Source organism: Podarcis filfolensis (genome assembly GCF_964270895.1).
Source record: "Podarcis filfolensis genome assembly, chromosome: 3".
Lineage (NCBI taxonomy): Eukaryota > Metazoa > Chordata > Lepidosauria > Squamata > Lacertidae > Podarcis > Podarcis filfolensis.
The window spans coordinates 15,558,576-15,572,531 of record NC_139606.1 but is presented as its reverse complement, the minus strand read 5'-3'; the positions used below and the strand labels follow the sequence as shown (position 1 = coordinate 15,572,531).

Below are 13,956 nucleotides of genomic sequence, written 5' to 3'. Positions count from 1 at the left end.
TAGATTAACCAAGATTTGAAAAGGCCTGAGAAAGTAAAAAGGTGCTTGCCTGACACCAGAAAGATATTAGCTGGTACTAGGCAAGACTTCCTTGTCTCCAGTCACTATCCTCCTAAGCTTGAAAAGGATTAACTAAAGACAAGTTTGTTCTGGATTCTGGTAGGATGCAGTTAACCACTAAAACATATATATGTTACAGTGACTAACAGAACTGTTACAGCCTTGCAGTTTTGGATTCTGCCTGATACTGCCTTCATCACTTGCTCTGATAAAAATGATGCTGTCTCCAAGGTGGAAGTTATAGAGTTTTGAGGAAGCGTTCCATCTCCAAAGCTCTAGAACTGCCACCTTGGAGACGGCATCATTTTTATCAAGGCAGTTGATGAAGGCAGAGGCCGAAAGCTTTTGCTATAAGAACGTAAGATTTCTGCTTTGTTACTCAGAGTAATAAATATAAAGTGAAATGGCGATATACAGAAGGGAGTATGGAAAGAGGTGAGAGAGTTGTTTAGGAAAGGTTGAGACTTTACCGTTGCAATAACTTAAAAGCAGAACTCTCTTAAAATGGCAGTTTAATGACATTGGTGTCTGTAGAAGAGCAGGGTGATCAGAAAGGCCGGGGGTGCAGTAAATGTGGGCTTTGTCAAGAAAATAAACACAGGTCTCTGCCTCCACATTTGTTCGAGCTGTTTGAAAGCAAAGAAATATTGGGTAATGGCTGTACATTTCACATCAACAAGTGAAGACACCTGTGTCCAGACCTTTGGAGATGATGCTGCAGACATTGACTGTCCCACCCTGATGTATTGTAGTAATGCTTTAAATTTAACAGTTTTAATTTTGAAACGATATGCAACCAACAACCCTCAAGCCCTTAGGGTGAAAGGTAGGCTATACAGTTGTACCTTGGAAGTTGATCCAATCAGAAGCTGCAGAAGCTCCATCAAATGTTCGGCTTCCAAAAATAGTTTGCAAACCGGAACACGCACTTCCAGGTTGTGGCATTCGGGAGCCAAAACGTTCCAGACCTAAGCTATTTGAAAACCAAGGTATGACTGTACATCTAAATAAATAAACAACCATTATTGAAGAAGTCTTCCAAGTAAACATGGCCACCAAGCCATTACTATCTCTTTTGAACTACATAGAAGGTGTTACAGCCATCAGGCAATTCCCAACACAGGTACTGTACATAATTACTCTTGCAAGAATTTTGTATGCTAAAACCTGGAAGCAGAACAGCACATCAACTAAATGGGAACTAATTAGGAGACTATGGGAACACTTACAAGTCATTAAATTGTCAAGAATCCTTTGCTCTCCCCAAACATCAAATTAAGCATTTAATAAATGGAATTGCCACCCCTCTCTTAAGAAAACCAAGCACTTGACAAAGCACTTGAATTTGACTTCTTTTACTCTCCATACCACCACTGTTCACTCATCTTCCCACCTGTGTGTTCTCTGCTTGTTGTGTTTCTTAAACAACAATACTAACACCAATAGCTAGCAAAGTATGGTGCATTACTACAGTCTCCTGAGGTAATCGGGATAGTTAAAGGAGCTTGATGCCTCTGTCTTCACAATAGCTTTAACAACAACAACAACAACAATTTATTATTTATACCCCACCCATCTGGCTGGGTTTCCCCTTGAACATGAGTTTGCCCTTGAACAAATGTGTCCTCTCTTTCCTTCTCTAGGTTATATCAGGCTGCTCATTCTCTTGTTGAACAGTGGAGGACACACCAGAAACAATGTTGTGAGGTGTTGCCTTAACTTACTTAAAGCCTATGTGGGAGAGGAAGGAAATAGTCAGGGAAGCAATGCGTGAAGGTTATACCTGGACCGATCCTAGCATCTCCAGATTTTGGAGGAGACATGGAAGTGTATCGAGAAGAAGTATGAATTACTGTCTATATCTTCCGCTCCACAGCTTGTCTAGGAACCAACCAGTCTTTTGCCCCTAAGCCATTATGAAAAAGAAACAAAGACGACCGTTTCTGAACTTCAGTTATAGCTATTGTGCTGTTTCATAGAGGGATTTACTCAATGTATGGAAAGGAACAATAGAATATTCCTCCTTCCCAAACTGGGAGAAGAAGAAAACCTGCTGTTGCCATAATGTTTGTTTGTTTTAATAGAGATGCTCAAGATTTCAACGCGCAAAAGGTTAGAAGATGGCAGCTATGGGATCACTTGGATTGTGTGTTTCCTTGCAGCTTGCAGGCTGCATTGCAGAAATGTGAGCAGGTGCTCCTGTGTATTTTCTACAGAGGTGAGAACTAACAGGCGGGAACTGAGATCAATGGAGTAGCTACATGTCTTTAATATAGTCAGTGCAGAACTCGGAGGAAAGATGCAGCAATTGAGATGAATGGCTTAAAACAAATACTTGACACAACTTTTATAATAAGTGCTCTATTCCTGCGCTGCATCCCATTACTGAGACCGACTCGGCTTGTCTTGTTAAAAGAAACATCTACAGCAACAGTACATTTCTGTTTGTCTTCAGTGAAGCAAAATAAAATAAAACCCTTAATGAAGAAGTGAAAAGGTAGCAAAGATCTTTTCCTTTTTTGACACCAGGTGGTCATTGTATTTCCTTGTGTTAATTTTACTAATACCACAAGGTGAATTTGCTTTTCAGGGGTCCTGGTAAATATTGTTATGTAGTGCTATAGAAGGTTGAAAGGAGGACACACCTGCCCGAGGGCAAGATGTTCTTCGATCTCCTGGCAAGACAGATATGCTTAACTCTTTCACTGCCCCAGTTCTCAGTTCAGTTTCCATGGGAAGAAAGGCAACTAGGACAGAACCAGGAATGATGTGCAATAAATCTAGCAGAGAGGCAGCATATTTCATCTTGCTTTCTGTTTATTCAGGTTACAGCTGTCAGAGAAACCCTTTACAATAATTCATTACAGACCTGTGGGGTGTTATCCCTCAGAAAGCTGGTTCAGTTACTTGTCATTCATTGGAACTGGGTCACTCTTTTTTTTTTTTTAAAAAAAGAAAGGACAAGGATATAGGATGTTGCCTTATACTGAGTCAGACCATTGGTCTGTCCGGCTCAATATTGTCCACATTGGCTTTCTGGAGTTTCAGATTTGAATGAGTCTTTTCCTGCCCTGAACTGGAGAAACCAAGGATTGAACTTGGGATCTTCTGCATGCAAAGCTGGTGATCTACCTTTTAGGCAACAGTATGCTCTTTTTGAGGGGCACGGGTGGTGCTGTGGGTTAAACCACAGAGCCTAGGATTTGCCGATCAGAAGGTCGGCACTTCAAATCCCCATGACGGGATGAGCTCCTGTTGCTCGGTCCCTGCTCCTGCCCACCTAGCAGTTCGAAAGCACGTCAAAGTGCAAGTAGATAAATAGGTACCACTCCGGTGGGAAGCTAAACGGCGTTTACCTTCTGGTAAACCTTCTGGTTCACCAGAAGCAGCTTAGTCATGCTGGCCACATGACCCGGAAGCTGTATGCCGGCTTCCTCGGCCAATAAAGCGAGATGAGCGCTGCAACCCCAGAGTCAGCCACAACTGGACCTAATGGTCCCTTTACCTTTATGCTCTTTTTATAGTATTAGGTTGGTCTGCTTTTGGTGGGCCATATGTGCCCCCACCCCACCCCACCTGCTTGAAGATGAGCCCTGGCCTCCTGGACAGAGATAGCAGGTGGCCTCAGGGGGAAGGAGGGAACAGGAAATATTTTCCCCATGCACTTCCTAAGATAACTTATCTCCGGAACCAAGACGTTGTTGTTGGCCATCTATTCATTTAAGTTTTGTGTGGCTGATAGCCAATCAATGCCACCATATGAAATTCCTTTTTGATCTGTACAAAGCAGGGATTGGGAACCTGTGGCCATCCAGATGTTGCTGGATTCCAGCTCCTATCATCCCTGATCATTAGCTGTGCTAACGGAGGTTGGTGGGAGTTGGAGTCCAGCAGCATCAGGTTGGCTGCTATAAAGAGTCGAGCTGCATGTGCCCAGCATAGCACTGGCAGTGAGAGATTGGCTGTGCCACACCTGATGATGACCAGGAGGACCCACACACTCGGTTAGGGTAGACTCAGGCATACTAATCTCCCTGTGCTGCTGGGATCAAGGCATGGAGGTGCTGTGCCAGACTGCTACCAGGGCAGCACTTTCTGACACCTGACCTCTGGGGCACATTTGCATCAAAGATTGGTCCCCACTGATTTAAAGAAGCCCAGAGCTATGCAATACAATTCAGACTCAAGCCTTTAAAATAAGATTACCATATTTTTTTCAAAGAATCTGGGGACACTTTCTTTTTTGAAAATAGAAAAAAAAATATTTTAAAAAATAAGTAATACCTTCTCTTCTGTGGTCTCCTCTGTCACGTGGCCTTCCTCTGGGCCCCAGCCTGCTCTCTTGGAGCGCTATCAGCCATGGAGTAGGCTTGGGTCCGGCCTGCATCGGTTCTGGGGTTTTCCAGGTCCTGGAGTGTGGGTGGGCAGTAGGCCGGGTGGCCGGGCACTCTCGTGCTCGCCTTGATTTGGGTGTGTGTGCGTCAGCGGTTCCCCGTTGACACTGCAGGCGTCCCCGGTTCCCCTTTGGCAGTGGCGGCGGCAGCCTCAGCAGCCTGGAGCCAGCTTGGTAGCACAGTTGGCTCTGGCTTCAGGAGCTGCTCGCTGCCATGGCGCCCATATGATGTGTCTTGTGCCGTTGAACCAATCGCGCAACATTGATTCCCTACTAATAAATCTACAACACTTAAAATATAAATCCGGGGACATTAAATGAAATCCGGGGACATTCCGGGGACGGATTTTGTCTGGGGACAGATTTGTAAATCTGTGGACTGTCCCCGGGAAACCATACTTTAACAGATAGTGGTGTTCAGTCTATGCTCCACTTCCGTTTCTGCTAACATCTTTGTTTCCTTTTAAGTTTCTGCATTGAGGTGTTAAGCAACGGGAGCACCACCCACGCTGCAAGGCATGAGTGTCTTGCATTTAAGTTTAGAACAACTACAACCAAGACAGCATGATGCATCTTGGACTGAGGACAGGCTAGAAATGCACCAGTTCTACAGCCAACCAGTACGGCTGTATTAAATTCCTTCCCAACCCTCAGAAGAGTGAAGCTGAGTGTGCCTTTCTGCCTGTGTTGTGTCTCTGTGTTGCTTGCCTCCCCCAACCTACACTTCTGCTAGGTAGAAATCTGATTTCTGTATCTCCATTTCAACCCCCCCCCCCACACGATGGCATATCCTTCAGCTAGTTCACATCTCGTTTGGCTCTTGCAACTCCCTTTTCTGTCTGTCCATCTGGCAGACTATCTGTGACCATTTCAGTGCTGTGTATTTTATAAAGATATTATCGGTGTACAACAGATGGGGGATAATGCTAATATTACAAACATATACAATAAACTAATTGGTGCCTATTCTACTACTAAGTAGTTCTACTAGAAGAACATCAATAAAAAGTACAGGAAGGCAGTAATGCATTCTAAGATACAGAAGGCAGGGTCCAGCTTTAACAAGGGACTACTTGAGGAGAAAAAAAGGTAAAGGTGAAGTCCAGTCAAAGGTGGACTATGGGGTTGCAGCGCTCATCTTGCTTTCAGGCTGAGGGAGCCGGCGTTTGCCAACAGACAGCTTTCTGGGTCATGTGGCCCCATGACTAAACCACTTCTGGCGCAATGGGACACCATGACGGAAACCATGGAAACGCTGTTTACCTTCCGGTCACAGCGGTGCCTATTTATCTACTTGCACTGGTGTGCTTTAGAGCTGCTAGGTTGGCAGGAGCTGGGACAGAGCAACAGGAGCTCACTCCGCCACTCAGATTTGAACTGCCGGCCTTCCGATCAGCAAGCTCAAGAGGCTCAGTGGTTTACACCACGGTGCCACCTGTATCTACCTGGGGAGAAGGTGTGCCTGAAGCAGGTAACTGATGGTAATGAGGGAGGCAGCATTACGGAGTCAGTATCCCAGTGTGAGCCACCAGCAGCTGCCTAGATCAGATACAACAAAGGGCAAAGAACTCAAATCTTTAATAGCTGGGGATAAAGCCAGGCACGGTTGGAAGAGGATAACCCCCTTGCTTCCAGCAGCTGATGTTATGGTTTGGGTTAACGATTCAAGGAGTATTCTGTTGGGAGGAGTGAACTTTGTGCCATCCCCCACTCCTGCTCAAACGGGGTAGCTGTCTGGCAAGCAAGCAGTGGGGTGGGTTGCGGGCTCCCTTTGGGGTAAAGGATTCATGGTTGAATGTTCAGTGCAAGCTTCCTCGTTTACCAAGGGGGCAACCTGCTGTGTCCTCTTAATGTTTTCACAGATTTAAACACAATTTGAAACTAAGTGCTGTATCTAAAAGGGAGCATTAATACGGTGGCTCAGGTGGGAAAGACCATGAGGAGGAGGAGGGAATCTGGGCTGACATTTTATGTCTTTTAAAATGTTGACCTTTTGGAAATATCACTGTGTACATTTTAAATATTAATAAAGGAGCTGGCTGTTAGATGGCAGAGTGGCTGTTTGTCGGGGGGTGACCTTTCATTGAAGCAAAAGAAAATTGACAGTTTTATTAGCTGAAGAGGACCATGGAGTGGGCAGCGGGGAGGAGAATCTGCCACTCTAATTAGCTAAACTAGCAACATACTGTAGATGAAACAGAGCCTAAGGCTTCTGAAGGCACAGCTCTCAGGCAATTTCCTCCCCCTCCTGAGCAAATATTTGCTTTGCTAATAAGTAAGTCAAACCTACTCCTTGGAGCAGGGTTTGACACAACTTGTGCTGGTAAATCACACAGAACATTCCTTACTATTATTTGACCACAAAACCACAGATGTCGGAGGAACATTAAAGTCATGTATCCCAAGTCTCTACCTTAAGTAGGGATGGGTGAATCTGTCAAATTCACTTTCAGTTTCTCATTTTTCCACATTTCCACATCAGTTTGCAATTGTTTTCGAAACACCCACACAAGTCCTCATGAAAATTCTGTATCATTTTAGTGTGAAATTCTCCTAAAATACACAGCGTTGTAATCCTCATGCTAATGGGACCCCCGACTTAGTGCTATGTTTAACACAACCCACGGGGTTTAATTTGCTATTAAATAAGTGAAAAAATTAGGGCTGGTTCTGCACTGTTTTTATTGTAATTATTTGTATGGTTTCAATAGTTTAGATAGATAGTTTTGATTCTATCAATGTTTAATTGTTTTTTAACTATTGTTTTTCTTCTATGATTTTAGCAGTTCTGTAAGCAGCCTTGAGTTCTGTTAGGGAAAAGGGTGGTCTATAAATAAATATAATATATTGATTTGATTTTGTGATTTTATATGTGTTGGAAGCTGCCCAGAATGGCTGTGGCAACCCAGCCAGATGGGTGGGGTATAACAACAACAAACAACAACAAACAACAACAAACAACAACAACAACAACAACAATCCTTTGTAGTCCTCATTGAACTGAATAGGAGGAGAGACATCCAAAAGACCTTCCTTTTGGATGGTGTCTTAAGAGCTCTCCCTTGCTAGTCCTTCAAATAACCTTCCTCCTATGGAGTGTGTTAGGCAACACCTTGTCTCTTTTCCTCACATACTGCAGAGCCATTTGCCTGAAGCTGATAAAAGTGTTTGTTTTTCTTATGCTTTCACATCCTTTCACTGTTATTTAAGTTGCTGGTACAGTATCTATCATGCAGAAAGTTTAAGTTCATTTCAAGTGAACAAGTGAGGCGGTGCCGGTGGGGCTCATGAAATGTACAGTGGGAGATCTTGGTTCAAATTCCTGTTTGAATCTGGGCTCGTTGGAATTATTCCTCTTTTAAAGTGGATTAAATCTAAATGAGCAGCAGACACCCTCCATATTTGTCTTAATTAAATGGAGGAGTCAATCTATTCCTAGTGGTAAGCTTATGTGGTCAAGCAAACTGCCCTGTCTGAGGAACACAGGCCAGCTTGCAGAGATGGGTGGGCTGCAAAGGGCCGAGGAGGGTGTTTTGACACAACTGCTTATATTGTCATAGACTTGGGGGGGGACTCCCTAAACCCCAGAAATTAATAAACGATTTTAATTTAATTTAATTAATAAAGATTTTGATTATTTGGGATATGAAGGGAGAATACAAGCTGAATTCCTATGCAAAACGACCTGGCCCAGCTAGAGCAATTAAGAAACAATACAGGACCACTGAGGGTCTTTGGCAAGGCAAGAGAACTGTCCTTCCCTCCTGCACTGAGGTGAGAACAGACTCTGGGGTTTGAAAGGTTGCCAGGATAACTGGGTGTGAGGTGACAGGAAAATGGAGTCTAGTAGCAGGAGGTTCTGGGAAGAAGGAGGCTGGCTTGCTGCAGAGCAGGCTGGGAGAGATGCCTTGAACTCCAGGGCTCCTTTGCTGTGGAGAACCAACCCCTCTTGCGATGACCATGCTGAAAGATCTGGACTCCCTTGACTTTAGACATATATATAGTGGTACCTTGGTTCTCGAACTTAATCCGTTCCAGAAGTCCATTTGACTCCTGAAACAGTTCGAAAACCAATTGGCTTCCAATTGGCTGCACTCAATTGGAAGCCGTGTCGGACATTCGGCTTCCGAAAAATGTTTGCGAACCAGAACACTCACTTCTGGGTTTGTGGTGTTCGGGAGCCGACTTGTTCAACAACTAAGCCATTCGGGAACCACGGTACAACTGTATGTGAATAAATAATATTTCTGTATACCTGAAGGAGTGTCTCCAACCCCATCATATAGCCCGGACACTGAGGTCCATCGCCGAGGGCCTTCTGGCGGTTCCCTCGCTGTGAGAAATGAGGTTACAGGGAACCAGGCAGAGGGCCTTCTTGGTAGTGACGCCTACCCTGTGAAACGCCCTCCCATCAGATATCAAGGCAATAAACAACTATTTTACTTTAAAAAGACAACTGAAGGTGGCCCTGTTTAGGGAAGTTTTTAATGTCTGATGCTGTATTGTTTTTAATATTCAATTGGAAGCCGCCCTGAGTGGCTGGGGAAACCCAGCCAGATAGGCGGGGTATAAATAAATTATTATTATTATTATTATTATTATTATTATTATTATTATGAAAGCCGCAACAGTCTCCAACACATCTTCAATTCTCCAAAGGAGCACAAGCCCTGGGCGAGTGCCTGGAACCTCATGGGCTCTTGCCACTGCCTGGCAAAGAGCTGGGGAGGCACCCAATATAAAAGGGGAGAGAGGCTGAGAGCTTGAGGCTGCTGGGCAGGTAAGAACATCTTCTGCCTCTGCAAAGCACCTGCTGCAGGCGAGCATCCTAGAAGTCAAAGGAAAGAAGAGCAATGCAGAGGAAAGACTTCAACAGAGGGAAGGGATTTAGAAGCCTCCAAGACAGAGAGGTTATGGAATATAATAGAGCCTGCATCTGAAGAAGAGTGCAGGAGGAATAGTATAGAAAGATATGGTTTGTTTGTTTATTAAAAAGCTGGTTCACAAGGAGACTGGGCAGGAAGCCAGGAGTTTGTTTGGTTTGAAAGGGAACCCCCCAGGAGAGTCCGAAGAGGAAAATCCATACCTATCTCTGAAGTAAGGGAAGCATGCTGTATTCTGGGGGCTCCTGGTAGCTTGTAACACCCACTTAGTCACATTTTGATGGTTGTTTATTTTGTTAGATCATTTTTATTAATTTTCCAATAAAAGACATCCAATTGACATATCAAATCATAATCCAATAAAAATAAAAAAATAAAATAAAAAGGTTGAATTATCTTCCGAATTGTAATTTTTAATTTTACGACTTCCCATAGGCTGAACCTTGAAGCATGTCCAAATCTCAGTCCTGCCTCTCGTCGATATTTCCACATTTCCACATCTCGATTTTAACTCTCCAATCATTTTGATGGTTGTTTAGATACATACATTGCATTGCACCTCTGTAGTGTACATATTTATACAAGCAACAAGTGAGTGAGGCTTCCTCTCTCTCTCTCTCTCTCTCTCTCTCTCTCTCCCCCCCCCCCCAATTTGAAGAAGTTCAGATGTGTTCCCTTACAGAATCTGTATGGCTCGAAGTTGGTCCTTTTTGAATCAAGTTGGATTCTAGACAGTCTCAAACTGGAACCCTCTGTTTGCCCCCCCCCCCGCTCAATCTGTGAATGGGACTCTAGACTTCAGTCTCAAAGCCCTGCTGCCATGGCACCTCTGTGTGGAAATTCCAAATTAAGGTACTGGGAGCTCAGCGAAGGCCGGAATGTGAAGCGTCGGAGGGTTTTTATTTCATCAGAAAATAACAGATGGCTTCCCTGCAGCCTGACACACATATATGTTTGTCACTGCCTCCATCCTAAAAGGTAAATGCTCCTGAAACTGATTGAAAAATGGCAGTCTTGAGAGCTTTTTCAAAATGACAAAAAAAGGGCAAGTGAACTCATGGGGATGAAAGTACCTGCAACTTTGGCAACATCAAGACAGAAGGAAGCATTTTCCCCCTCAACTGAAATTGAAATACTTTATTGTCACTTGTACAACTTGTATAGAGTGAGATTACAAGAGCACCCCCCACGCAGCTCTCTTAGTCTTAATTCCCCTGTTTACTGACACACACCCACCAAACCCGAAAGTCAGTTGCCCTGTTGTTATCTTTTCATTCAGCAGCCTAACAGCCCACGGATAGAAGCTGTTCTTTACCCTGTTGGTGCGACTTATCATGCTTCTATATCTTCTGCCTGAGGGCAGGAGATCAAGAAAGTGCTGGCCAGGGTGTGAATCATCCCTGAGAATTTCCCTCACTCTCCTGAGGCAACATTCTTCCGCTGTTTCATCCATAAATAAAGTAAGTAAGTAAGTAAGTAAGTAAGTAAGTAAGTAAGTAAGGAAGGAAGTAAGTAAGTAAGTAAATAAATAAATAAAGTATGAATAAATAAGTAAGTAAGTAAAAAGTAAGTTGGTTGGTTGGTTGGTTAACCTAGGGAGTTCCAAAAGAGCAAATTTCTTAAGGGTTTTCATGGGGATCAGCCTTCCCGAGTTCAGGCTATTTGTAATTCCTGCTTGACCAACACCATCTCTTAACTCCATAGTGACAGGATCCTTTTGGTCAGGAAAGGCCTAATCCATTGCAGTGCATTGCACTGTTTCCCATGCCTGCTTTTTATTATCATTCTTATTTATTTAGTTAGGTAAGCCTATCCGGACATGTAATTTTATTATGTATTTTTTAAGACCATTTGGCAAAATATAGATAATTTTATTATGTCTTCTGTTTTTTAATGCCTGCTTTTATCACGATTTTTAATAAATATTTTATACTATTTCCTGCAAACCACTTAGAGGCTTTCCCCCTTCTTCGTTAAGCAATATATAAATCTTGGTAAATAAATAAATAAAGTAAATTCCGAGCAGGGCTTTTACAGCAAGAGAAGTCACCCCACGCCATGAGAACCTCACCTAGCTATACCTTTGCATTCCTTCCTCTTCCTTAAAAATACACGGGGTTTTGTGTTGGCTTTCGCTGAGATGCTGATGTTGAAACTACACACACTGCTTTTCACATAAAGTCCCCCCTACCCCCCACCCTGTTATTTTCTTCCTTCTACCAAAGTGGCTGAGTATCTATTTCTTTTCCTCCATGGGGATAAAGGCAGTTTAGCAGAGGGCAATATGGAAGTGAAAGAACAGTGGAGAAGAAGTTCAGATGCCCTCCTTGCCACAAAACTGGTTCTCATTGCAGCTGGTAGGGCAGAAGGGAGGGAGACCAACACTAGGGGGAGCCAGAGATAATCACAGACTGAGCCAACTAATTCTGGTTCTTCAACCCACCTCCCTGCTGCGTTTGACACTGAGACCAAGAAAAGGGAAGGTGACTGCAGTTGTCAATAGGTAGGCAGGGAGATGGATGATAACTGGGGGCAGAATGACAATGGTGGGACACTGGACCATTTGACTGGCCTCCTCTGGCAGCAGTTTGTGGTGATGGGACTTAGGCTGCAGTAATTTATCCCAATTGCTTATTAACCGAGCAGAGCGCAAACTCTTAAAGCCATACTGTAGCAGACTGCAGTCCCCAAGCCTCCTCCCTCGCCCCTTGCATGGAAGACTTTGCATTGGGTAAATGAGAAGGAACATTATCCTTTGTTTTTCTCCTTTCCCGACTCTCTCTCATTCCATATTTCACACATAACGCAACAGGAGTGCTTTTGCTTTCAGTCATCATCACCTTGTCCAGACATGAAAACATATAGTCAAAATGCCAGTGGGTCGCAATAGCCAGAGACCTTGCAATTTCACCTTTCCATTTCCAGTTGTTTCAGTGCCGGAGGCACAAAGAGAAATATAACAAGTTGTGGTTTGTCAGTGTTCACACTTTCACACACAGTGAGATTTAATGAGGTAAGGAGGGTGCAAAACTCAGAAGAAACTTTACCAGTAGCTCTAATTAAGGCTTCTCTCAAGTGAGATGGGGCACTGCAGTAGGACATATAACTAATTATTTCTAGGCAGAGTTTCTTTGTTGCCTTCTTTAAACAATGCCAAGGAATCTCCTTCTAAACACCCCCCCCTCTATTTTGAGCACAAGTTGGTGCCAATCTGGATATGATGAAGGACTGAAGCTTAAACTCCATCCTTAATCCCCAAGTCCTTGTTTTATTGCTGTGAGTTTACTGTCTCTTACAGTCTCAATGGCATTTGCTAAAACGTGGATAAAGGCATCTTAAAAAGACAGCATCTTAAAAAGCAGAGACATCACCTTGCCAGCAAAGGTCCCTATAGTTAAAGCTATGGTTTTCCCAGTAGTGATGTATGGAAGTGAGAGCTGGACCATAAAGAAGGCTGATCGCTGAAGAATTGATGCTTTTGAATTATGGTGCTGGAGGAGACTCTTAAGTGTCCCATGGACTGCAAGAAGATCAAACTGATCCATCCTTAAGGAAATCAGCCCTGAGTGCTCACTGGAAGGACAGATCCTGAAGCTGAGGCTCCAATACTTTGGCCACCTCATGAGAAGAGAAGACTCCCTGGAAAAGACCCTAATGTTGGGAAAGATGGAGGGCACAAGGAGAAGGGGACGACAGAGGACGAGATGGTTGGACAGTGTTCTCGAAGCTACAAACATGAGTTTGACCAAACTGCGGGAGGCAGTGGAAGACAGAAGTGCCTGGCGTGCTCTGGTCCAGGGGGTCACGAAGAGTCGGACACGACTAAACGACTAAACAACAACAAGATAAAGGATGCTCAAGCCTTATCATAATGTACATCTGTAACCTAAAACAAAACAAAAGTAAGACAAAGTCATCACCACCACCTGTTGGGATACTGCCAGGGAGACAAAGGCCATCACTGCCTCCACGTCGTCTCCGGACGTCCACCGATCTCCCGTAGATACGCAGTTTCAGCTATTAGCGACATGAGCTCACAGAACATAACTTCCCACATTCCTGGGCTCATGCACACTCTGTCAGCAGAGTTCACACAGCAAAAGATGCACAGGAAATGCGCAGGCTGTGACACAAACATCCTGCTCCCTTTTAAGGTGGAACGGAAATATCCTAACATCACCATCCCAGCATCCAAGGCTCTCCAGTTACAATATCAGCTGTTAGAGCACGAGACCCTTAATTTCAGGGCCGTGGGTTCAAACTCCAGGTGGGGCAAAAGATTCCTGCATTACAGGACAAGATGACCCCCACGGTCCCTTCTAACTCTACAATTCTATGATATTTCCTTCCTTTCTTGCAATCCCAGGGATTTCACTCAGGGATAGGGAGGGAAACATATCTCAGTTTTAGTTTCTCCCTGTTACCCTGCCTTCAGTTATTCATAGTTCTACATCAAGTTTGCATTTCTTTAAATTCACCCGCATTTCTTTGCGAATTTGTCCTGCTATGCACACTTAATATGCAAAACAAAAAATTTTTTTTTCTTCCAGTAGCACCTTAAAGACCAACTAAGTTAGTTCTTGGTATGAGCTTTCGTGTGCATGCACACTTCTTCAGATA

At 43.9% G+C, this 13,956-nt stretch overlaps 1 long non-coding RNA gene across 1 annotated transcript; it reads left to right on the top strand.

The window, feature by feature from the left end:
* Positions 1-339: 339 nt before the first annotated feature.
* On the top strand, positions 340-2,556 carry LOC310759296. Its single transcript, XR_014546304.1, has 2 exons — positions 340-418; positions 1,704-2,556. It is a non-coding gene; the product is annotated as an uncharacterized lncRNA (long non-coding RNA).
* The last annotated feature ends 11,400 nt before the right edge of the window (positions 2,557-13,956 follow it).